Source organism: Marmota monax, unplaced genomic scaffold (genome assembly GCF_021218885.2).
Source record: "Marmota monax isolate L192 unplaced genomic scaffold, Marmota_monax_Labrador192_F-V1.1 WCK01_AAM20220418_F8-fsc00040, whole genome shotgun sequence".
Taxonomy (NCBI): domain Eukaryota; kingdom Metazoa; phylum Chordata; class Mammalia; order Rodentia; family Sciuridae; genus Marmota; species Marmota monax.
In genome coordinates this window covers 3,407,448-3,433,093 of record NW_026692782.1, presented here as the reverse complement: position 1 = coordinate 3,433,093, position 25,646 = coordinate 3,407,448, and the positions used below count along the sequence as shown (strand labels likewise).

Genomic DNA, 25,646 nt, shown 5'->3' with positions numbered 1-25,646 from the left:
ATTAAAAAGATGACATGATCTAAAATTACAGATAGATTCAACAAGATATAATTCATATATGGCATGGAAGGGGACATAAAATTCCTATTAAAATCTTGACCTATCTCTAGAGAGCAAAGATTTAAGGCTGGAGCTTTGGAATCATTGAACTTGGCTTTCTCAAAGTTATCACTAGATCTCTGGGATTCTCCTTTTGTTATCACTCAGAGGTACTAAAAGGGAAGATGAAGATTTCAAATGCTAGTTTTAAATGTTTTTAATATACCTTTGTTGAAACACTTTCTGGAACTTCTAAGGGATAGCATCTCCTGTAGGGTGATTTGAATATCAGATTGGAGCGCCCAGGGTCAATGAAAACTGGTTTTGACTTTTTTGTACTCTAGAGCTGCAATTTGTGAGGTGTTTATGCAAAGTGTTTAGAAGCAATCTTTCTACCAACAAAGTAGAAAGAAAAAGGAGAAAAAAAATTATTGACTGAGACTAATGACAGAAATCCATCAAGCAATTAAAAGTTTGGGCACTGAATCTAGGAATGGAAATAAATTTAAAAAAAAAAAAAACAGCTTAGATAATGATATGTACTACATGTACAAAATCTATTCTGCCAGGATCCCAAGGGCATTTATGTACTTGTTACTTATGTATTTATTAACCTGTGGTCTATCTCTTCATGTTTTTAGACAAAATCAGCGCAGGCTAAGATTAAGTCATGGTCTCTAGATTGATCAAAAACAGATCCACTCTCATTATCTTAGCTGCCATAAAGAGGCCACATATTTTCCTGGAGCCAATATTATATCACCTTCCAGGAAACTTTAGTCCTACATGTTTTGTTTAGGCCAGTGTCTCCAACAGAAGCAAATGTTTCAATTGCATGTTCTTTGGCAAGTAGTCATTGAGTGTTTGCTATCTGCCAGGTAGGCATTGCAAGAGACTCTAAAGATGTGGCAGAGGATACATGGAAATCATTCTCCTCTCCACCCAAGCAAGTACACCTTTGTTGTGGCAGCACAGAGCAAGGGGGGACATGCAACCCCAAGCCAAGAAATGAAGGAGGCTCAGAGATAAGTTAGGTAAAACAGGAAAGAAGGCAGAGGCTCCAGGCCAGGCAAATAACATGTGGGAGACCTCCAGGGTAGAGAGAGCATGGGGTCTTCATTCAGTAAAACCTGTGCAGTATGACCAAAGCAGGATGAGCTCCAGCGCCAGATGCAGAAGAAGAATGGAGAGGACTTGTGACCAGTTCTAATGTCATCTGGAGGGCAGGGGAGAGTCGAGATTTTCCACCTTGAAAGAGCAAGTTCGTATTAAGACTCCGAGAAGACCATTCTTAGAAGCGAGATTCTGATGTTTCACAACATCCCCAGTTTGTTAGTGAGTATTTTACCTTGTCATAGTCACACTTCTTCATGAGGGATGAAAGGAAGTCTTTTGGAAAGGTATCTGCTTTGAATTGAAAGGAAAAGCTGTCAAATCTAAAAGCTGATTCCTTTTCATATTTTTTAATGCTCCATGAAATTTTATATCCTTGAGAAAACTTTGTCTTCTAAATCTGGCCAAATAATTATAGTGTCTACTGCAGAGTGTGTTTTGTATTGTATATGTTTTTTTTCTTTTCTTCCTTAAAATACCTATAGAAATTTTGACCTGTCCTGTAACCAAATTCTGGATACAAAGGAGTATTTTGATTACAATAGTGTGAAACAGGTCAAAGATAAAGTAAGAGAAAGGATATGTTCTTTTAACATTTAGCTAATCTCCTTTGGCCATCATCCAATAGAAAATTTTCTCTGAGAATGCTCGAGTATCCGTTACTAAAAGGTAATGTAGTTTTAAAGACACCAGATTGAGCTCATGCTCTCTTCCAGATTTAAACCTTGTTATAAAGAATAAAATTCTTCCAGGTTTTCATAGAAAGAGCATTTTTTAATAATTATTAATTCTAAGGATTTATATTTTGAAAATTGTATGAATTCATGAGTCTATGAAGATATAAACAGTGGTATAAGGATTACCAATCACACTCTTTTCTTAAAACCCTTTTGTTGTTGTTTTTATATACATGACAGTAGGGTATATTTTGACATAATACATACATGAAGTACATCTTATTCTAATTAGGATCCCAGTCTTGTGGTTGTACATGATGTGGAGATTCACTGTGGTGTATTCATATATGAACATAGGAAAGTTATATCAGATTGAGTCCACTGTCTTTCCTATTTCCTGTCCCCCTTCCTTCCCTTCATTCCCCTTTGTTTAATCTACTAAACATCTATTCTTTACTGCCCCCCCCCCCGTTGTATGTTAGCAGAGAAAACATTCAACCTTTGGTTTTTGGGGACAGGCTTATTTCACTTAGCATAATAGTCTCCAGATTCATCCATTTATTGGCAAAAGTCATAAAGTCATTATTTTTTATAGATGAGTAATGTTCCATTGTGTATACACACCACATTTTCTTTATCCATTGATCTCGGTTGGTTCCATAGCTTAGCTATTGTGTCTTGAGCTGATAGAAACATTGATGCAGCTGCATCACTGTAGTATGCCAATTTTAAGTCCTCTGGGTATATTCTGAGGAGCGTAGCCCTTGGTCTTAATGGAATATTGCACTAAAGCGCTAAGCAGAAGAAACTATGTTGACATGAATGTTGGGATCATTTATGTGTGTTTTTCATGGGCTTGAAAAGAAGAGTCTCTCAATGGCTTGGCTCAGACATGCTCAGTAGAAATTTGTAAATACAATGAAGCTGGGGATGTACCAGGTTGTTTCTTCAAAAACATCTCTTAGCCAGGCCTGGTGACATATGCCTGTAATCTAAGTAAAGAGTCTGAGGCACAAGAATCACAAGTTCAAAGCCAGCCTCATCAACTTAGAGAGGCCTAAAGCAATTTAGTGAGACCCTTTCTCAAAATAAAAAAAAAAAAAAAAATTAAAAGGGCTGGAGAATATGGCTCAGTGGTTAAGCACCCTTGGGTTCACTCTCTGGTACTAAACAAACACACTAAAAAAATCTATTAATTGAGGAGGCCACTCAAAAATAAATAAATAAATAAATAAATAAATAGAACCACATTCTATTCTATCCCTTCTAGCTATGAGCATTTATTCCCTAACTTGACCAGCAATTTTTCTGTAGCTCAATTTTAAAAATAGCCAAATTTTAGTACCATCCTATTGTCACATGTTTTAATTCAAGAAATGATTTTTTTGTATATATCAGAAACATAATCTGTTGGCTGGTTCATTGAGATTCTCTTTAATAATGTAGGCACTTTTTAAAAAAATACTCAAGATGAAAGTTGAAATTCCTCAGTATTCTGCTACAGAGTTTAAAGTGACTCCAGTCCTTCAGGTTCTATAAGAAATTTTTATGAAGCTATTATTATGAATTTATTATTTTATTCATTTTGATTTTTACTTATAGCCAATAAGCAAATATACACTTTTAAAAACTCATTGGATTTATCTACCTAGTGATAAATAGAAAATCAGAGGTATTTAGATCCCTTCCAACATAGTTAATAATCTTCTTGACACATTCTACAGCAGAGCACTAGAAAAGCATCCTACTTGTTGAGTAATTAGTTCCATTTTTCTCCTAGTCTCAGGCACATTAAGGATATTACTGAAAATTATGTATTAAAGGCCTATTGAGTATGCCTGTTTTCATGTGTCTCCATTCATTACATGATGTTAAATTTAGGGTTACAGTCTTATATTCACAGGATCCTCCCAAAAATGCAGTTAGTTTAAGTTGAAAAAATAATAAAGTTGTTTCTCTAAATACAAAAAGGAAAACATCTGTGTTTGAATTTTCTAAAACCCCATCTAAATTGGCATGTGCTTTACGTTAGTCCTGTACTATTCAAACTTGCTTGCTATGTGTGCATTGTGTGTGCTCACGAGTTTAATGATGGAGTATGTACATTCAGAATTGTCAAATCCAAACTGCTTCCTTTGAAATTTGGGGAAATTTTCCTAAAGTAAACCTTCATTTACACATAAATATATGTGCATATTTAATAAAAAAGATGTATATGTGCACCCTGAGATATTTTAAATGTATTTTAATAATCAGTTCTCAGAGTTGGGATAGGCAAATTGTTTTTCTGAATTTGAATATAGTGTCCTTTTTAAGAAAACATTTAAATGTGATCTTTTTAGATATGCATTCCTAAAGGACAAAAGTCTAATTAAAAAAAAAAAGAAAGAAAGAAAAAAAAACAGACATCTCCTGGTTTACTTTTTTCCAACAGCTGTTAAAATTCAGAGTGGCAAAGAAATGTCTGTAGCTGGTCTATGGTTTGTCACAAATGAAAAATATTTCTTATACCTGCTTTGGTGAGCATCTTATCAGCAAGCACATTAACTCAAACAATAACCACTCTTATCTGCAAAGGCCAGGTTCAGGCTTATTAGTAGAGTGAGTTGGCAGCCACCCCTCTCTACATAGCAACTGGGCAAATATTGTTCCAGCCCACTGAGTGACCAATGAGGATCAAGATAGCACTGTGGAATCTTTTCAGTACAAGTCATGTTTAGTGTGAACAACCTCTCTTTCACTTGTGTTCCCCCTTCACATTTAATCTTTACTGTTTCAAGAGTATGATCTCATCTGCAGACTGTAAATACTTGGGGACTTTTATGAAGGGAAAATATTACAAAGGGCTGAAATTTGCTTCAAGAACAACTTAGGTAGGCACTCCAGTTTAATTACTAACAACTTGTATATGTTGTGGTGTTTGAAAAGTACAATTGTGTGAGTGTATTCATTATGTGTGTTTCTAAAGCCAGTGTATAAATCAGTAACAGTGATGATTTTTATTCTGTAAAGATCTAGCATGACTAAAAGTAAGCAAGATGCAGATTTCTAATCACTTAATGAATGAACCGGGGTTCTTGTTCTGAAAGGCAGTCAGAATGTGCTCTGGAATCGATTAGTGTGGCGTATGGTGAATCAAAATCAGACTTGACCCCCACCGGTTTGTAATTGAAACTTCGTGTAAGTTGACCACAGCCTTCATTAACCCTTTGGCTGCCCAGACTTTCTGTTACGGAAGAGAAAAATTAATAAAAATTGTGAAGTAAGAGTAATGGCAGAGAAAGGCTCTTTAAAAAAAATAAAAGGAGTTGGGGGCTTACGTTTCTTTGCAATTGGAATGGAAAGCTTTGGGGATTTAAATCCATGTTGCATTATTGAACATGTTTCCTGTGTCTTTCCTTCTATTTGTGCTTTTTGCCATGTTTTATGACACTGGCAGATATGAAAGCGTCCACGTCCTGTGTGAATGTATATTGTTGTAATTCAGCCAGGAACTGGGGCTTCAAATTACTTTCTCCGGACGCAGTAACCCTGGTTATTTACTGAGTGCAAAGTAAACAACTGGCTTTAGTGCAAAAGTTTTAATGCTATTTGTTCAGGCTTTGCTAATAAAGAAAAGAAGCTGTCAATGGATCCCTCCCTATCAATGGATGGGTTTTATTTCAAACCAAATTGATACTGTATTTGTAAATACTGGATGTTTGGGTTTTGTTTTTTTAGCCCAGAAGAAAATTCCCACAAATGCAAACTCATTCTGGCCACCTAAGAATTTTGTCATAGAAGCAGCATGCTTTCTCTCCCTTGTGAGTTTTAAAACTTGGCCACATGGTATTTTTAAGTTGGCAGAGTAATACCTTTTAGACAGGGCTTTAGGATTCTGCTTAATTGAGTACAGCAGGTTAACAAAAGTGCCAATGTTCCTTAAAAAACCAAAATCCCAAATGCTCTGTGGATCTAAAGCTAATGCTAAATATTAGATTAAATTGCCAATTGCAGCCTCCCATGTTTATCTTCTGAGATAGGAATAAAATTAAAGTGTGTTACCATAGCAGCATCTGTAACATTTTATGAGACAAAAGATCCTTTTTTCCACACAAAGATCCAAGCCAGAAGCATTATCCATTAAGGAAAGCAAATAAGGCTAGAGGGACATATTTTTTACAGTCATATTATGGAAATACTAAAGATCCAATGTCCTGAGGTCAGATTGTGAAACACAGCTGCTCACATTCATTTTTGTCCTGGATTGACACTCTTGGGTAATTCTTGAATATTGATCAGTTCTTACCCTCTGACGTGCCTAAAACAGGAAAAGTTTTCTCCCATTCCCATTTTTTCTCAAAGCGTATTTTAGGGATAACAAAGAGGTGCATATGAATGTATGCCTCATGAAGCATTTGTTTAGGCTGTGTGCCTGACCCGGTTTTGTAATCTTATTCTCTGGAGCTTGTTTCTTTGGCTCTCTGCTTTGAAAATAATGGCAGCGTTCTGATCTGAAGAAAGTAGCATACAGAGCTTGAAACCTAGGCAGGCCACGAGTCTATTTTGGGCTTTATCCTAACCACTCTAGCCTCTTCACCATTCACTTCTCATTTCTCCTCTCCAGGTTACTGCTGCTGCTGCCTCTTTCCCTCCCTCTTGGTTCGTCCTGCACTGCAGATTCCAAACACTTACCGGTCAAATTGTCTCTTTCTTCCATTTGCCATTCTGGGAACTCTAAGTAGAAGACCCTCGTTGGATCTATTTTATGGGAACGTTTTGTCTCCTACATTTAAGCACACTGTCCAAGTTATCAATCAAATGTAGCCACTTTGATTGCTGACTGGTTACAACAAACATTAGCCTATTATGTACAGAAGTCATCAACCAGTCAATGGGTGATTTTCTGGGTATATCTAGGGAAATGTTTTTAATGACAGTCCCTAAATGTATTTAAATTTCAGTTGTCTCCCAACATGGAAGCTCCTCTTTATAGATCCAAATTTTGGAAACTATATAAGTCATGCCATTCAGTTCTCTTTATTCTCCTTACTATCTATTGACAATTTTAACCTCCCTCAGAGCACTGGTTTTATGGGGCAGAAGGCAAGATTCTTTGCGGCAAATTTCATGCTATGCCCAACATCAACGTTGGACAATTGCTTGCTGGGTGGATTGCTACACTAGAGTGTTCTAAAGTTTATTCTACACATTTTAAACCTGGAGAGAACTTAATGTTCTAAATAACTCTATTGCCTCTTGCACAAATGAATTACAGCACTTTTCCTTATAAGCATTATCAGCGCCAACCTAAGTAAGCACTTGGGAAATAGTTGAGGGGAGAGAATAAGTAAATGAATTAATAAGTAACTGAATATTTATGCTGCCTCATAAAATCTCCCATACAGTGCACTCATGTTCAGGAGCATTATTTGCAATTGCCAAAATATGGGAGCAACCCAAGTGTCTGTTGGCAGATGAGTGGATAAATGGAATATATTATTCAGCCATAAAAAGGAAGGAAAATTCTGACACACGCTGCAACATGGAGGACCTTGAGACATTATGCTAAGTGAAACGAGCCAGTCACAAAAGGACAAATACAGTGTGGTTCCTCTTCTGTGAGGCACCTAGAGTACTCATTGTTTAGAGTCGGAAGTAGAATGCTGGTCACCCAACTGGACTATTAACAATAGTTAATTCCAGAGTCTCAGTTCCGGAAGATGAAACAAGTTCTGGAAATTGATGGTGCTGATAACTGCACAACAATGTGAACATACTTGATACTACTGAACTATACAATTAAATGTGTAAGCTTTATGTTATGTGTCTGCAAAATTTTTAGAGAATTCTGTAGAAAGAGATATTCTGTTCGGGACTGGGAGAACAAATTGTACATACAGCCTTGTAACTTGGAGAGTGGGCTTGGCCCTTATATTGCATGAAGTAACAGAAACTTCAAACATGGGGAGAAAGGTCCTATTTACTAAAAAATGGACTTCCTGTCCTTCTTGATTTAGTTTTCAGCACAGAGGACACAACTCTATGGCCCATGAAGTCTCTTACTGCATTTGTCCCCTTACGCAATTTATCACCATCTCCCTTGTAGCCTTTAGTTTTTGTTATCGCTGTTCAACACTTCGTATAATCCAGATATGCAATAAGCATTTCATACATGCCATCTGATTTTGTCTTCATAATAATCCCATGGGACAGATATATTTGGCACATAGGGGAACTAAGGCTCAAAGAGGGTAATTATAAAATGGCATGGTTGGCAAGGAAATCTAGTTGCAAACTCAAATCTTTCTTCCTCCAAAGGCCAGGACTTACCTACTACCATCCCCAGCCCCGTGCTATTTGATTTGCCTCAGGTTAGTAAACTCTTCCAAGCAGTGTGAATAGTGTGAATGTCTAATAGTTTTCTTTTTTTCTTCTTTTTTTTTTCATTACAATTCTTAATACCCTTTATACCACTCGAAATGTCCAAAAGCAAAGACCTGCTTTGACATCCCCCTTCCCAATCTGTTCTGCATGCCATCTCTGTAAATGGCCTCTACCTACATGCGTAAGGCTGGAGCCTTGAGTCAGGTTATCTTCCCTTCATAGACCACCTCACCAGCAAGTCCTACTGACAAAACCTCCAAAGATGAGCACTACTGACCACCCACACCACTCTACCTCAGCCCAAGCCATCCTTACCTGGACATCAGCAGCTCCCTACTAAATAGCTTTTCTCCTCCATGCTCCATGTCATAGTTGGAGTGGGCCTTCCAGATATGTAACTCTGATCAAGACATAAGTCTGCTAGTAACCCTCCAGAGGTTTTTTACTACATTTAGAACAAAGTCCGCTTGCCTTCAAACAGTCTACAAGTAAAGCCCTCCATGTTCTAGACCCTGCCCCCCTCTCCAACCTCATCTTCCTCTTCTCTCCATCTGACCCCTATATCTCTACCCTAAATAAACTGAATTTTTTCCTCTCATCTCTTAAGATTTCTAAGCCCAGGAAATCTCAGGTCTTGTGCATTTCAAGTTCCTTCTGCCTGGGAGAAACCTCTCCTAGATTTCCTCATGGTTACAAGACTCAATTCAGAAGTCGCCATTTAGGAAAGCCTGGTCTCCACACTCCAGCCAGAAGATCCCTCCCTAATCCCATTTTCTCAAAACCCTATTGCATCGTTTTACTAATTATATAGCATTGAACACTATCGGCAATTATTTATTTACTCATTTATGTGTTGATGTGTTGAACTATCTGTCTCCTTTCACTCAATCTTTAGCTCCCTAATAACTGAGAGTGTGTCTGTCTTTCCCAGTGCTAAACCCAGAGTGCTTAATACAGTACCTAACTTAGAGTATGAACAACTGAATAGCTCAGAAGATTGGTGGTCGTATAAGTAAATATAACCTAAACACCCTCTGGCTTTTATTGGTGGGGGAGAGGACAATAAATCAATAACTGAGGTTCTAAAGGATGCATGCCATGATGCAAGAATGCAAGGAGTTCTAACAGAACATGGGAAGTTGGAAAGGGACCAGCTCAGGCAGGGAAGGTCAGAGAGAGCTCCCTGGAGAGTCGTGCTTAAAGGAGGCCCTCTCTCCTCAAGGCTATTTTGTGGTAAGAAAGCATAAAGATGCCATTCCTAAATAGCATGGAGCAGCATAGCACTGATGTGGAATAGAAACCCGAATGCTGTTTCTACATGCTCGAGATTTTGCTGCATAATCGTGCTCACTGTTCTCATCTATCCTTGGAGTACAACCTCTTATATTTAGATCTTTTTGTTCGAGGCAAAACAATTTCTGGGAATTATCTCTCTCTTTTTTGCAAGGTTTATCCTAAGCTTGCCAGGATAGATGCATTTTTGGATTCTCTGTGCCACATCTGGCTTTCAGACTCTTATTGATATTGCCATGGTGCTTAATTAAGCATAATACTGGCATAAACAGCACGGTCACGGAATGCTGGCGATAATAAAAAGGGCATGTTGCGAAGCATCCGCTCTTTCTTGTATAGTTAAAAATATGATTTTTATAAAACCTTCCAAAGTTTATTTTGAATTACCTGAGTTGCTTATTTCAGTGGGTGTAATGGGTCAACAGTTGACTGTAAAAAAATTGTATTTTAGGATATCCTTGTATGGCTGTCCCATGTATATTTTGCCACTACTTTGGTGCAGAAACTACTGACTGGTCTTTCTTTCTTGTTATTCTCACCTTCCTCAAATCTGTCTTCAAACCACATTAGGCCTGTGGTTATAACAGATAATCATGTCAAGTCTGCAGTATATAAGGGATCAAACTGTAGTGAAATTACCTACTTGCTTTGTTTGTCTCCCTAATAGACTGCATGCTCCTTGAGAGAAAGAACTATCTTTTTTCTTCAAATTAGTAGTACCTAATATCAACTGATCTTGAGTAGATGTTCAATAACCAGTGAAATCAATGGGTCATTCTCCAAAGTCCTCACCTCTCAACCCTCCCGTTTAAGTGAAGAAAATAAATATTAAGTACTCACTCTTTGGTCCTGCATTTGAGTTGGAGTTTGGCAGCATTTCAAAGTAGAACTCATTCTATACTACAAAGAACTAATCACCTGATGGCTTTGTCACAGATGCTCTGACGAGTCAGAAAAAAATAATAATAATAATTGCTAAAAGTAAGAGATGGAAGGTAGAAAAATTCCTCAGGCTTAGAATGTATTTATCACTCTGACTCATTTAAAAATGAGAGATCAAAATTAACCAGCAATTTATTCCCCATATTTTCCCAATTGTTATATCTGCTATGATTTTCACATCTGGGATTAAAAGATTACTTAGCGTTGAAGATGCTAGCTAATGCCTCTTAATCGCCTTGACTAAAGAACAGGTATCTGCTAGCTGCTCAATCTCCTTGCATTGCCTTAACCAATTAGTGCTTGTGGTTGGGTGTGTTACTGAAAAGAATAGGCCCCAGCAGCTCACACTCTACCAGGTGTCAGATCACCTGGGGAGCTTATTAAACAGATAATTTAGGTTCCACCCCACCCCATCTTCCAAGTCTCTAGGTTGCTCTGGGTTGCAGCCTAAGAATTTGCATTTCTAACAAGTTTCTAGTTGCTGTTGCCCATCTGGCAATCACACTTTGAGAACTCCTCATCTACTATTTCTCCACCTTTATCTATGAATCACCTGGGCATAATGTTAAAATGCAGATTCTGTTTTACTGGGTCTGGGGTAGAGTCTGAGAGTCTGCATTTCTAATAAACTGTAAAGTGATGCCATCACCTTTGGTCTAGAGACCACCTTCGAGAAGTTATTTTCTCCGGATGCGTATTAAAATCATCTGAAAAGTTTAAAAAGTATTGCTGCCTAGACCTTGCCACAAGATTCTGTTTCAGTCAACCTGTGAGGTAGGGAGTGCCGAGAAATCTGTATTTTTAATGAACAGCCCCAGATTCTGTTATAGGTGATCCATCATCCATGATTGGAGGAAAACTGTTGTAAAAAGAAGAAAATCATTAGAATTTCAACTGCCTAATATATGTATATGTGTGTGTATTACTTAAAGAATACAGAACAACATACTGTTATATTTCATTGTTTCCGAAACAACCATTTTCATATCCTAAAAGTGGACCATCTCTTATATTCAGTGGTATTGACCATTATAATCAGAATATTTTTTTCTGAGATTCATAAAATAGTACTGGCTCTTACTTTCTATGAGATCCAGTATATTATTTTTAAAAGATTTGAAGAAATACAAATAAGAAATTCCTATTTACAATACAACAACGCTGTTTAGTGAAGTTTACTTCAGTTTTGGGGTTTTTGTTTTGTTTTGTTTTTTTATTACTACCTGGGGAGGGTGGATATAAAATGTTATCAAAAGCATTTATAATTTTGCCTCTCTTCTTAAGGAAGATGTGCTAGAAACAGGGGTAAAGAGAAGAGGGGCAATTTGGAAAAAAAAAAAAGATGCTAAAACTACCCTTTATGAAACAGAGGCAGGCAGTTCCAGGAATTCTTAAAGCACCTTAAGTCTCAAAGCACTTTAGCATGTAGCTAAAGAGAGTAGAGGATCCAGCATGAGACAATAGGCAGTGGAAGAAAGAGGTGAGCCCGTGCCTAGGAGGTAGAGCTTGGGGAAGGGCAGAGACAGAGTGAGGACCTTTAGGGAGCAGGGTTGTGCAGTTAATCCCCAGTCACTTGCTAGAGAAACTCTTAGGAAGACCTGCACTACTTTCCAGCATTCTTTGAACTTGAACATGGCTTATTTTGGATGAAGCGCATGATGAGACAAGATGGCCTGGAATTCACCAACAGTTTGTTAATTTGAAGCTTAATATCATTTGTTTGCTCTAGGTTATCTTCTAAGGTCAGCAGTTTCCTTGGACATAAATCCTCCACTAATTTAGGACTTTGAAAAAAAATCTTATTTGTAATCATAGAGCCCTTAAGAAAGCATTTCTAAAATTGGTGTTCTGAATTTTAATAGTATGGGAAATGTGTATGGAAGAAAAACACAAATGATAGATAATTGATGGGCAAATAAATTCCTACCTAAAAACTTAAAAAGACTATGGTATGGAAAGTTGTTTATCCTTTAAAACCGAGAATATCCCAGACTCAATTAAGCAGAAAAAATACTGAGGCACACTATTACTATCTGGGGAAACACCATTCTGGAAAATTCCAATCGATGTCCTTTTGTGATATTTCAATTCCAAGTTTCAGCTGATTTCTAGCAGTTTTCTATTTTCATAGGAAAAAGCAGAGCATATGGAGACCAGAAGGAGGGATAAAGGAGAAAAATGTAAAAATAAACTACAAGTCTGCACTTTTGTCAGAGGCAGACCTTGCCTTTAATCCCTGAGAAGTCCCATAAGGTCTCCCACAGTGGGAGGTCAAGGTGGCTCACCATAACATTAATAGCTCTGGGCTTTGGCCACACCATGTAAAATCCAGCAGTTTGAAAGTCACTTAATTTCCCCAAGCCTCAGTTCTGTTTTTTTGTTGTTGTTGTTTTTTTTTGAAGAGAGAGAATTTTTTAATATTTATTTTTCAGTTTTTGGTGGACACAACATCTTTTTTTTTTTTTTTTTTTTTTTTTTTTTTTAATTTTTTATTATGGGTTGTTCAAAACATTACAAATTTCTTGACATATCATATTCCACACTTTGATTCTAGTGGGTTATGAACTCCCACCTTCACCCCATACACAGATTGCGGATTCACATCAGTTACACATCCATTGATTTACAAATTGCCATACTAGTGTCTGTTGTGCTCCGCTGCCTTTCCCATCATCCACCCTCCCCCCTCCCCACCTCTCCCCTCCCCTCCCCTCCTCTCTCTCTACCCCCTCCACTGTATAACCCTGAGGGTCTCCTTCCATTACCGTGCAATTTACCTTCTCTCTCCCTTTCCCTCCCACCTCTCATCCCTGTTAAATGTTAATCTTCTTCTCCTGTTCTTCGTCCCTACTCTGTTCTTAGTTACTTTCCTTATATCAAAGAAGACATTTGGCATTTGTTTTTTAGGGATTGGCTAGCTTCACTTAGCATAATCTGCTCTAATGCCATCCATTTCCCTGTAAATTCTATGATTTTGTCATTTTTTAATGCAGAGTAATACTCCATTGTGTATAAATGCCACATTTTTTTTATCCATTCGTCTATTGAAGGGCATCTAGGTTGGTTCCACAGTCTTGCTATTGTGAACTGTGCTGCTATGAACATCGATGTAGCAGTGTCCCTGTAGCATGCTCTTTTTAGGTCTTTAGGGAATAGACCAAGAAGGGGAATAGCTGGGTCAAATGGTGGTTCCATTCCCAGCTTTCCAAGAAATCTCTTTCCAAATTGGCCAAAGTTAATCAAAAGAGATAAAGAGGGACACTACATACTGCTTAAGGGAACCATACACCAACAAGACATAACAATCATAAATATTTATGCCCCAAACAATGGTGCAGCTATGTTCGTCAAACAAACGACTTCTAGTCGTTTTACAGTTTCACAACTTATGTTTAAGACTTTAATCAATTTTGAGTTGATTTTTGTATTATGTGTGAGATAGGGTGCATCATTGAGATGATCATATGGTTTTTATCTTTCATTCTGTTGAAGTGGTCTATCACCTTGACTAATTTGCATATGCTGAATCATTCTCACATTCCAAGACTAAATCCCACTTCATCAGACCTTATGATCCTTTCAGTGGGATTTCATTTGGATTGCTAGTGTTTCGTTCAGGGAAAATGTGTCATATACATGGTTGCCTCCAAACTAAGCCAATGCCTGGGACCTAGAAGAATTTCCACTCTTCATTGAACAAAGTCATACTACTTATTTCTAGTACTTTACCATTCATTGAAAGCCATGAAGCACTGGAGCAAGCAAATGTCTAGAGGTGATAATAAAAGTAAACAGTGCACTAATTAACGCATTTTCTCGGTTTTCCTCCCTGATAAGACTTCAACTCCCTTCAATTTCTTCAGCACTAATGTACATATCAAATAGTTTTGAGGGACAAGAGCAAATATCAAGTAGTATATGCACAAAATTACATACAAATATTATATGTACAAAATGATTTATTTCCTTATGCTATGTTAGGAAAATGCAGGAGAATAAGAAACAGTGAAATTAAAGGCACATTTTCTAGCATATTTTGCTAAAGATAAACTGTGGATGAGTGAAGTAGCATTTCATCATAGTTTTCTGAAAAGGATAGGAAAATGAAGAGATCATGCTAAAACTAGAAAATTATCTCCTAGGTCAGGGAATCTCAAACATTAATGTACACATACATCACCGGAGAAGCTTGTCAAAAGCAGATTCCAATTGAGTAGGTCTGGGTTGGAGACTGAGAATCCACATTCCTAAGGAGCTCCAGAGTCAAACTGATGCTGCCGGTCTGCAGACCACATTTTGAACAGTCAAGTTCTGGATGACGCAGTCTGCCGTCTTTTGAGCACCCAATTAATCTCCTAGTCTGAGTTCATGTGGAAAGATCCGGGATCCTCTGATCAGTTTGACTGAGTTGGGTAGAAAAGAGAGTCAAAACTGAATTTGCTTGAAGAAAATGTTTATTTTCCATATAAAGCTAAGTGACTTCTTAGACTAAAATTTACACAGCTCAGTGGGGAATCTCTGGATGCTGTTATTCTTTTCCACTGACGGGCTTTTCGTGTGCTTCTGCTTCTACCCAGTGGCCACTGGGACCTCGTGATTTATCAAGTCTGTGCTTCACATCTACTCTCCTTCTATCTCTTCTCTTTTCTAACCTTCCAAATCCAAATCACCACTACCACCATCCAAAGACTGAATCTCCATCTTAACTCTACCAACCCCAGAGCCTCAAATTTTTCATCAATGAACTGAGAAGCACAAAACACTGTGTGTGGAAGTATATAAAGTTAATGAGAAGACATGTAACAAGCCTAACAAAACGTCTGGCACAAAGCAGATACCAAATAAATATCAGATTCCATCCCTGTCCCACTTAGCTTGTTTTACTCCAATGTGGTTTTGCATGAACCAAAATCATTACCTATAGACATCATATAAAAATCTAGCTACAACTGATGTGGTGCCCTAAGACCCTCAACTTTTTTCATCTCTTTTCAACCAGTTATCAATAATAAATCTTGATCTCTACAAATTGTAGGTATCCCTCTGCAGGTCTACTGTCCTAGTGTAGTTTGGTTTGGAATGCCAACGGACACAGAATGAATGGCAGATAACAAAGCTGGTACCTTTACTGGGTCTGGCATTCACAAATATAATTTTAAAGAAACACTTTCATGAGTCATCTTTCTTGGATGTCAAGCAAAAATAATTATTTTTAATTTTGTCATCCTTTCATTTAGACTTTTACTTAATCCTTTATTAGAATATGTGTTAACACTCTAATTTGTGTGATTCGTTTAATGAAAAGAGGGATACATAAAGTAAGCGAGACTTTTTAAGCATCTTAGAAAAAACAAATCATTTTCTGTCTTAATCACCAAGCATGTCAGAAACATTGTTTAAATGTCTTCTATTTCAATCTGCGGTTTGTTTCTGCCATCCAGAATTGAGTAAACTTTAGTTCCAACCATCTGTGTTTCTGCATATGAACATTCAAATGTGGACCATGTGTGACAGACAAATCCTCTGATGGCTAAGAACATGGATAGACTTAAAGAGGGTTGTTTGACAGAAAGTCGTTATATAACGTATATTTTCATTCGTTCATTTAATACACATTTACTCTGGGCCAGCTTCTAAGAGTAAAGTGGTGAGCAAAATTTCCCCTCCACAATGCACCCAGGCACAGATGCAGAGAAAGCACATTTTTTTTTTGAATGTCTACTGGAGAACACTCTTCCCGCCCACTAGCTATTTTCTACTAGTTCTAGTAAGGCTATAAACAGTTTTTTTATGACAAAATTCGAATTAGTTAATATGACAGAAATTCTGATTGACAAGAAAATAGATATGTTTGTTTTAGAAAATGTTTCTATTTGTTAATACATTCCCAATGTGTAGAAATGCCTCTTAAATGGAGGGAACCACAGTACATATTGTTCATGATGCTTGATAAAAATAATAGTGCATTTATTGCACATGGCAGTTTTCCAAGTGTTTCATAGCCATTATCTTATCCGTTTATCACAACATCCTTGTGAGTGCTGTGTGTGAGTGTGTATATATGCAAGTGTGTGTCATTATATTCCTCTTTCTATAAAAGAGGAAAGAGGAATGAGACATTAGCAACTCATTCCAAGGATGAGGACAGTAGAGATAGGCCTACCAAAATAACTTCAGTTGTATCATGGCTTGTTTCCCCCCGCCCCCCCAAAAAATGGAAGATGGTTTCTGCCATCCAAGAAAATAGATTTAAAATTTCACTATATCTATAAGATTCCTTATAGAGATAAGGGTATTCCAGAGCCCACCTTCACAAAAATGGTCACACACAAAATCACACTTTAATAAAAAGAGAAGGGACTGGGAATCCTGTCCCCTGTTCAGGCACTATGTGCATGCCTATCCTAGGCACATAATTCTGAGAGCTCAAGACCAGTGAGATGAGCAGCCTGTTGTTTTCTGAGACACCAGCTGAGGGAGTATGTGGACATGATACGTACTGCAACACTGCCAGCCTGGGGTGGAACCAAGTGGCTACCCACTACTCCTGTGGGCCATTTTAGGAACAATGAATGAGGAAACTTGGGGAATCTTAGCACTCTTAAGAGACCAGATTTGTTCTTGTCACACAACAACATATCATTTAAAACCATTGGATCTAGTCTCCTTTACATGGCTAGAATGTCAGGAAAATAGCCTTGGCTAAGATATCTCTAAAAACCAATATAGTAATGTTTTTACCTATTATAGATCTCTCTGAATTAAATCTGCCATTTAAACATCACTAGTTGGCTTCTATTGGGATAATTTCCTTTGCATTTGCAAATAAATATCCTTGGAAATTTTTTATTTAGCCACAGTCTCGAGCACTTTAGTTTCTGTATACCCTACGATTCCTCCTGGTCCTCAAGAGACTTGCCCAAGTAGTGCGCATCAGAATACTATTTCCAATACAGGAGGATAAAATGCTGAAACCCTTACCTCTTCATCCCACTACTCCCCAACTCATGGTAAACCATTAGGGACTGGATGTTCCAAATTTATGTAGAAACTCCCTTCTTAATAATACAGAGAAAATTTTTTTACTTATACCATTAGACGTCACAATTGAGGCTTAACTTGAGATTCCTCCACCCAACAGCCCAGAATTGACCATTGCTTGGATGCTAGTCCAAATTACTTTTGCTGTAGTTGATCATTTAGGAATGGTGTAGAGGAAAATAGAGGGGCAAACCTCTACGTTTACTTTATAACTAGCAAAACTGAAAGAGCCAGCATTTTATACACTTGCCAAGCTAAAAGCTAAGCCCCAAATGTCAACAGTGCTAAGGTTGAGAAGCCTTGGCGTGTTATTATAAACGAGAATTCACTAAGCTATCTAATGGTAGCAGCTGAGAAGATCTTCAAGAATCAAAAGATTTGGAAATTCTGGGGTCATGATAGTACATCACCAAAGGAAAAATTCTTTGAAGGTCACATAGGGAGGATTTAGTCAAACAGTTGCATAAAAACTGAAATATTTTCCACCTTTTACTCGGTTTGTTAGAACACTCCAACATGTTTTTTTTTGTTTGTTTGTTTTTTTGCCCTTGAAGAAAAAGAAATGCTTACATCATTCAGTAGCAGCCCTGCTTGGCTAAAACAGCAGACAGCTCACCAGATTTCTCTGGAAAGACTGCCCAGCATAGGCTCTTCTAAGAAGATTCCAGAACTAGAGGGAATGTGGACAGAAAGGCCAACATCTCTAAACTTTTCCATGTTTTCTCAAACTCATTGCCTTGTGCATGGTTAACCCTTGCCGGCTGTTTTCTTCTCAATTCTACCTTTCCCTGGAAGTACCAGTTCTCTAAGCAGCTCTACCAATGAGTAAGTATTTCACTATCTCTTCCCATGTCCCACCAGACAGGTGGGAAGTGAGAATTTACACTGGCCAAAGAATGGAATCACCACCACAGTATTCATTAAAATGCATGATAGAAGTTTCAAAGGAGAAGATGAGACCACAAAGGGGAAAGAAATGTAGGTAGGAGATAAGACTGTGAGGACTGACACATGAAATTTATTTCCTACTGTTTTTTTTCCAGAGTCAGTATACTTTAGACAGAAACTTGGTTGAGTCATTCCTAAGGTGAATCTGATGCTAACTGGCTCTGTTGGATTTGGGTCAATGTCTCTTGTGGTCTAGAAATGTGTGTGGAGTAGCCATTCCTTTTAGCAGTGATCTCAGATGCTTGTGCAATTCTGAGTCACAGATTTGCATTTCTTCTTTCCTGATCCCATGCCCAGATTCCTACCAGGATCATCGGTATGAGTTTACATTTGTGAAAAATCCGTGGAGCCAAATTCCTTGAGCAACAAAAGTGACCCATGATTCCTGAGTCTTCAAGAGGGCAGAGAAAGACAGGAGCATTCTAAAGCCCTATTAGCCACCCAGTCAATCCCAGAGGAGTTGTCTGCAGACCATCATGGAGAATAGAAAATAGTTTCAGATACTTTTTAAGTAGATTATGGTTATAATTCTTCTCAGTTTACTTCACAAAATCTTTTTTTAATGTGGAAAGAGAAAGGTATTTTTTTACAGTAGCCTTGTTCAATATCTATTAGAAATCCCTTACAAGTAAGATTATTTTCCTTCAGCCAATCTCTTTTTCAGGTATCCACTTCTGTCACAGACTAGATTTGCAACCTTAGTTGAGACAGATTTTCTCACTTTGTGGAGCTTTCATCTATAACTTGACAGCTTTCATGTTTGGGTCAAAACGTAAAGCAAAAATTCTTGTAAAATTCTCAGTAACCGTTCAACATTTCTAGAGTCAAACAGAACATTATTGTCAGGTACAAACTTACTGCTTCTTCATAGTGGTTATCTAGCGGGGACAGTTTGTCTTCCTTCTAAAGTGCTTTAATGTCATAATTGGTCATTTGTGATTGAAATATATGATAAACTATGCTTCTAGAAAATGTACCATCTGATCCTACGTCTGATCTAATGAGAGCATTGGCATTCCACTGCAAGCAGGATTTTTGTCAGCTTATCCCCTCTGGGCCAGACAGGTGTGGCCTAAGCCCTAGACTAGGTAGAAGACCTCCAGGGAAAGCCCAGGTGCTGCAGGAAGCTCCAGGATGAGATCAGAAATTGGCCCAGATCCCTCTGAGTCAGAATTCTGAGTCATCTTTTCTAAGACGATTCTTTCTCTGTTTCCTCCTGTGACCTCCAGGGCCTATGCCTCACAGTCAAGGGTCCTACAGCCCTGCGACCTTCCCTGGGAGAACCCAGTCCACCGTGGTCCCTCCCAACACCTCCCACCACCACCACCCAAAGCAATAAAGAAGGAAAAGAAACACTCTTCATATTTGAAAGCTCAAGAGAAAGGGGGACAAGTTAAAATTTCCATTTAGAGCTGACACCCTGCATTAAAGAGAAGACAGAGAAATTTGAGGCAGTTGTCAAGGATCAGAGGTGTAGCCACTAAGCTCTAGGGTAATCCAGATATTATCTATGCCTCCTTTGCAACAGAAAAAGTCAAGCCTAATGGGCCCTTCTACCTAGTGCCAAGATTGAGAAAGACTTAAATTCTTGAAATTTTCTGAGAATGCCCAACTGAGTCCTTTCTCTCATGAGCCTTTTTTCTTTTCCTTTCTTCATACATGAGTGTTTGGCCCCATGCCAGCCTTATTTTAAAACCCTGCTCGTCATCAGTTTTTACAAGGAAGTCCCTTTGCATCAGTATTATACGGTATTAGAATTTTCTGAAACCTTTAGAACTGGCACACTTAACTGCACGTTAAGGTTGACCAGAAGTCTTAACTGCTCCATGAAGGTCTTAATGTTAGTTTATCCCCAGTGGATAGTTCAGTATTCTTTCAACAGATAGCTCTCTTATTTAGAAATGTCCTGAGACCAATGAGTACCACTCTATTAAAATAGTATCAGAAATACCAAAGAGAACACTGGCCTTTCTATTTAATAATGGGAATTCACTTCTATTTACATCATTTATTTAACAATTAAATAGTTATTACCCACTAAATAGCAGGTCATATGGTTTTGATTTTTGTTTTTCCAGTTCAGGAATGATTCCTTGTAAGTGCCCTGGAATACTGGAAAGAAGGTCACAAGAGACTGGGCTTTCAATAAAAATATCATCCTAAGAAGTCATATATTTAAGATGTAATTTCCAAAATATAAATGACTGAAATAAGCCATGGAAATACTACTATTAGTACTATTAAGAATTTTTATGGACTTGAATATGTCGTGAGGCAGAATCCCAACAATACCAAAGGAAATATACATACAAAAACTAAGTTTATGCAGAAAAGAGCATTATCCTAAAAACAAAAACAAAAAAAAAACTTTACTCAGAGTCCAAAGTATGTGAAAATATTTGTACTTTGAGACCTCAGAAATTGGTTGAGTCGTTTCATGGTATACTTTGAAAACCAATTATTATAAAATGAATATAAAATTTAATAAATTGACCTATTTCTGAACTCAGGAACTTTAATGCATGGAGATCACCAAGTTATGCAAGAAATCAAATTAAAATGTCTTGTTTGACTTGGCCATTTGACACTAGTTCTTCTATTATGGTTTATTCCTTAGATTTCATATTACTCTTGTAGAGGAAGCAAATTGAAGTACTAAAAAATTTTTAAAAAGAGAGAAAGAAAGGAAAGAAGGAAGGAAGGAAGAAAGAGCTCATCTTAGCTTGATCTGTCTAGAGGCCAAGATATAAAGAATAGTGCTATTATACCGTGTGGGACAACAAGTCTTACAGGACCAAACCTGAAGAGAGGAATCTAGGTCATTGTCCTGACAGATCTATGCTATAAAATTATGAAAAGACCTACATGTCTAGAACTATGCCAAATAATCATGTGAATGAAGGCTTTGCTTCTGGGATTTACAGTTGCATAAAAGGTAATATAATTTGCCCCTTCCTTTAAAAAAATAGTAAACTATGCATGAATTGCTATAAAATAACTAAATGAAGAATAACATAGAGTGATATGACTGATTAAAAAAACTTCTCTTTAAAATTTATTTTTTAGACTCTGGTGGATTTTTTAAAACAATCATAATACATTTTTTAAAAATGTAGATGGTAATTTAATCTAATGCTTTCATAGAGTTCCTCCCTCTGCTCTTCTAAATTCAAATGTCAATTACTAAGTTTTTTTTCAATACAGTTAAAGGGTCTTGGATACTTTCAAACATTGTGGGCTGCTCACTCCAGATCCCCTCTACTAGATTGTTGGAATAAAAGACAGTAATAGAGATTCTTTGGTTCCACTCTTAACCCTTAATATTTGCCTCTGTCCTCTTCTTCCTCCTTCACTTTCTGGGTCAGAAGGGAGGAGGACCCAACAAGAAAATTGGTCATCTACAAGAGATCAAAATAAGAAGATGGGTCTCCACTGAAACAGAACAAAGGGCATTCCAGATTTTAAAAAGCAGTGCTTTAAGATGTGCTGATCAGTTTGTTGTTTCGATCCAGACTATATTTCAGAAACAATGTCACAATGCAACCACACTCCAAATCCCATTTAAATGGTTATGTTGGATATGCTATGTCTATCTGTGTTTAAAATGGAAAAGTCGAAAAAAAACAATAATAGCATTGCAACTATAATAATTTAAACTTTTTAAGATATAAACAGTGATTTTTAAATTATCACTTTTCAGAAATACTGTGCTTATGGAGAGAATATTTATAGATGAGTTTATTGGAGGATGGCAGGAAGGGAGCATTGGAGTAGTTTTAGGGCCTTGGACGTTCATGGCCCCCTTGAGTTTAGGTATAAACCTGACAGTTTAGGTGTAAACTATTATGGACTCTTACATTTGTCAGTCATGATCAGGGAAACTTTTGAAATAACAAATTAAATTAGAAGAAGTATAAATTCTAGGGAAAGTATTTTTAGAAGAACTGGGCAAACTTTAAAAAAGGGAGGGAAATTAAGGAGATAATTACAGATAATCTAAGTTGGAGCAAAAAGACTTTATCTAAGGTAGAATTTCCCTGTCAGTTCCTAGTGAGAGGTTGAATAATGGAAGACGGGGACAGATGAAGCATGTGAAAACTTAGGCAAAGAGCAGGGCAATTCTTTATCCTGGTCTTTAGCTGATCTCATCCTTCCTGAGGAGACTGAGCAGTCAGGGATGGTATTTATGGAGAAGCCTTTTTTAAAAAAGGCAAAAATAAAAACAGAGATTTCTAAGGGGCGGCAGAGCCCAATAAAATATTCACAAATCAGATGTCTGTAACATAGGAAATGAATTTTTCCCCACAAGCTTAAAGAGCTTAATGAAACCAGTGTGGTAGAAAAGTCATGCATTTCTAGACAGACCAACTTGGATTTGAATTCTGACTCTGAGATCTTAGTCAAAGAGACAAACGTCTTTGGTCCTCAGTTACAAGCAAGCATACTGTGGGTGGTTGTGAAGATTTTATATATAGCGGTATCAACTAGACCTTAAATAACTGATGTTTTAGGGTTCTGAAATCCACCACTAATGCCTTGAAGCTTATTTGGCCAGTGATAGTCCTGTGGTGTTTAAACCGGCACCAAATTCAGTAGACAGTTTTAACCTTAGTATATTAAATAGACAGTAGATCAAGAACAGGGCTAACACAACTAACTCCATGTGGAATTGTCAGACTTGCTATAGAAACTTTGTTGGGCTTATAACTTCCACACAAGAATCCCAATTAATAGAATCATCCTAGAGGTTTATCTATTCCAAGTAAATGAATTATCTGTCTTACAGCTAAAGGTCAAATGCATTTGAGTCAGTCATTGTGGGACTGTTTTCCCAAGTGAATGATAAATGAGCAAATGACTGTGGATTAGATAAATTGACTAGATATCATTAAAGGCCTCCAAAATGAATGTTTATCTGTCTGTGACCTCCATGAGGATGAACTGTGATAGGACCTAAGGTTATTTGCTTGCTGTCTTTATTGAATCAATAATTTGGTATCCTTAACAATAGTTATTAGTGTGCATGTCCAAAACCTATTAAATACCAGACTATTATAACATTTGCAACACTGCTATATTTTGGAAGTATAAATGAGACACTTAATCGTCCAAAACACGATGATTTATTGAGAGATCTGTACTACATTAACTGATGAGATGGCGCCAGAAGCACATGGTATGGTCCCCAGGGACCTTCTTTCCTCTACCAAATCACATCCTTTACTATAAATGTTTGAAAGGCTTTGAAGCTTTTGTCCAAGATGCTTATTATGTGTAATTATACAGATGAGTATTTATTAAAGTAAGTGTACTATTGTTTTCGTGCCAAAACTATGCCTCTCTATAGATGATAGTAGTTTTCACTTTGTAAAGTGTGGCTATGTGGAGTAAATGTATTAACCTATTTATAGTGAAGCAAGACAGTCGTCCGGTCGCTACGACGGGGTTTTTGCTCTCGGGAGTGAATACAGATATGAACTCACTCATGAAGGTGAAAAATCTGAGAAACCTAAGATTAAAAATCTACCCCACAAGTCATTATTTTTGCCTGCTCAACAGAATGTGTTTGGTTACCCATACCACACATTTGTCATCCTAGATGCACCTCTAATAAGAGTTTTTGGTGATTTCATCCTCGGTCTAAATCATTTTATAGATGTCATGCACACTCCAAAAGGGTTCTTTGTGCACACTTCTACTATGCAGCAAATCCTATGCTGAGTTCTATGGATTTCAAGATGAATGAGACACATTCCTACCTATAAGTTCATGGTCTAAAGGAGAAATATGTACATATGCTTCATTATAGTACATCTTAAGTACAATAGAGACACTGTGAACCCAATGCTATGGAAACATCATTAAGAGAGTGATTGATTATTCCTAGGGATCTAGGAAAGTTTTATTGAGGCAGCATTTGAAGTGGGCCTAAAAGGTGAAAAGTAGCCTTCCAGGCAAGTGAAGAACTAAGGTTCGCCATCCTGGGCAGCTATGAATACACTGAATTGGTTTGCATGTGGGACCCTGGTCTTTTGCACAAGGCTGGCCTAGTTCATTCATCAGTATGCATGCAGAACTAAGAACTGGGAGAAATGAATTTGGACATATCAGCCCAGGAAAATAATCACAGGCTCTTCCCCTAAAGGACAGCAGCAAATATAGTTTAGGTTCCCATTTCCAGAGTCACTTCTTGACAATGAAAATGCAGCTTCTATAGGTTGGGTCTATTCCCTCACCAATTCCAAGTACAAAGTGACTTGACCTTGAGAAAAAGGAAAGGGGAAGAAATTGCTAGAATCCTTGATTTCTAGGGGAGAAACGTTTTGCCATCTCCCTGACTTGGAGAAAGTAAACCAAGGCATATAGATGTTGATGTTCCCTAAATTTTATTTATCTCATTTAAGTCATCTGCTTGAGTCAACCTACATCTTAGCCCCAGTATATTATGTGTAATACCTTACTTTAAAAAAAAAAAAACTCTATGTCCATTGGTCAATCTAATAAAAAATTAAATGTTTTTGAATGAGAGAAAAAAATTGCACCATAAGCAAAGTTAAAGGGCTAACAAATAATTGGGGAAAGGATTTGAAGCATGATTGATGGAAGGATAACTTCTGTTCCCAGAATTCTCACAGATGAAATTTTTAAAGATAGGCAAAGATAATGAAAGGGAGTGTTACAGAAAATAATCATATAAAAAATGCTCAGCTTAACTCCCAATTAAAGAAATATAAATTAAAACAACTAAGATATACCATATATTATCAGATTGGCAGGTATATAAATGATTTCGTACTACCTAGAATTGGCAAGAGTGTGTGGAAATAAGCACCCTCATAAACTCAGGGGTGGAGTTAACATTTGTGCCTGAAGCTCATAGAATCTGAGAGACCTCTTTAAGAAAAAGGATACAAGATTAAGTATGAGCTTCAGTATTTATTTAGAGTGAGAACAATTCCAATGAATCATAACTTTCTCTTTTTGCTTTTTATTACTGGGGATTGAACCCAGGGATGCTATACCATTGAGTTACACCCCCGCAACCCTTTTTATTTATTTATATATATTTTTTTATTTTGAGACACTAAGTTGTCTAGGCTGGCCTCAATTTTGGAATCCTCCTGCTTCAACTTCCTAAATCACTGGGATTACAGCTGTGTACCACCATGCTCCTCGGTGAAATTATAAATTTTTAGAAGATAAAAAATACCACAAATATTACAAAAT

The 25,646-nt window shown here is 37.3% G+C and overlaps 1 protein-coding gene across 6 annotated transcripts in view; it reads left to right on the top strand.

Annotated features, from left to right (window-relative positions):
• Nucleotides 1-25,646, top strand: part of Palld (palladin, cytoskeletal associated protein) — a 375,619-nt gene that overhangs the window by 61,576 nt on the left and 288,397 nt on the right. The window contains exon 1 of one of the 6 annotated variants that reach the window (XM_058580371.1): nt 4,256-4,702. The exons of the other annotated variants lie outside the window; for them this stretch is intronic. The gene's annotated coding sequence lies outside the window, so the exon portion shown is untranslated. Of the gene's footprint in view, nt 1-4,255; nt 4,703-25,646 lie in introns of those variants that run through there. 6 annotated transcript variants of the gene reach the window in all.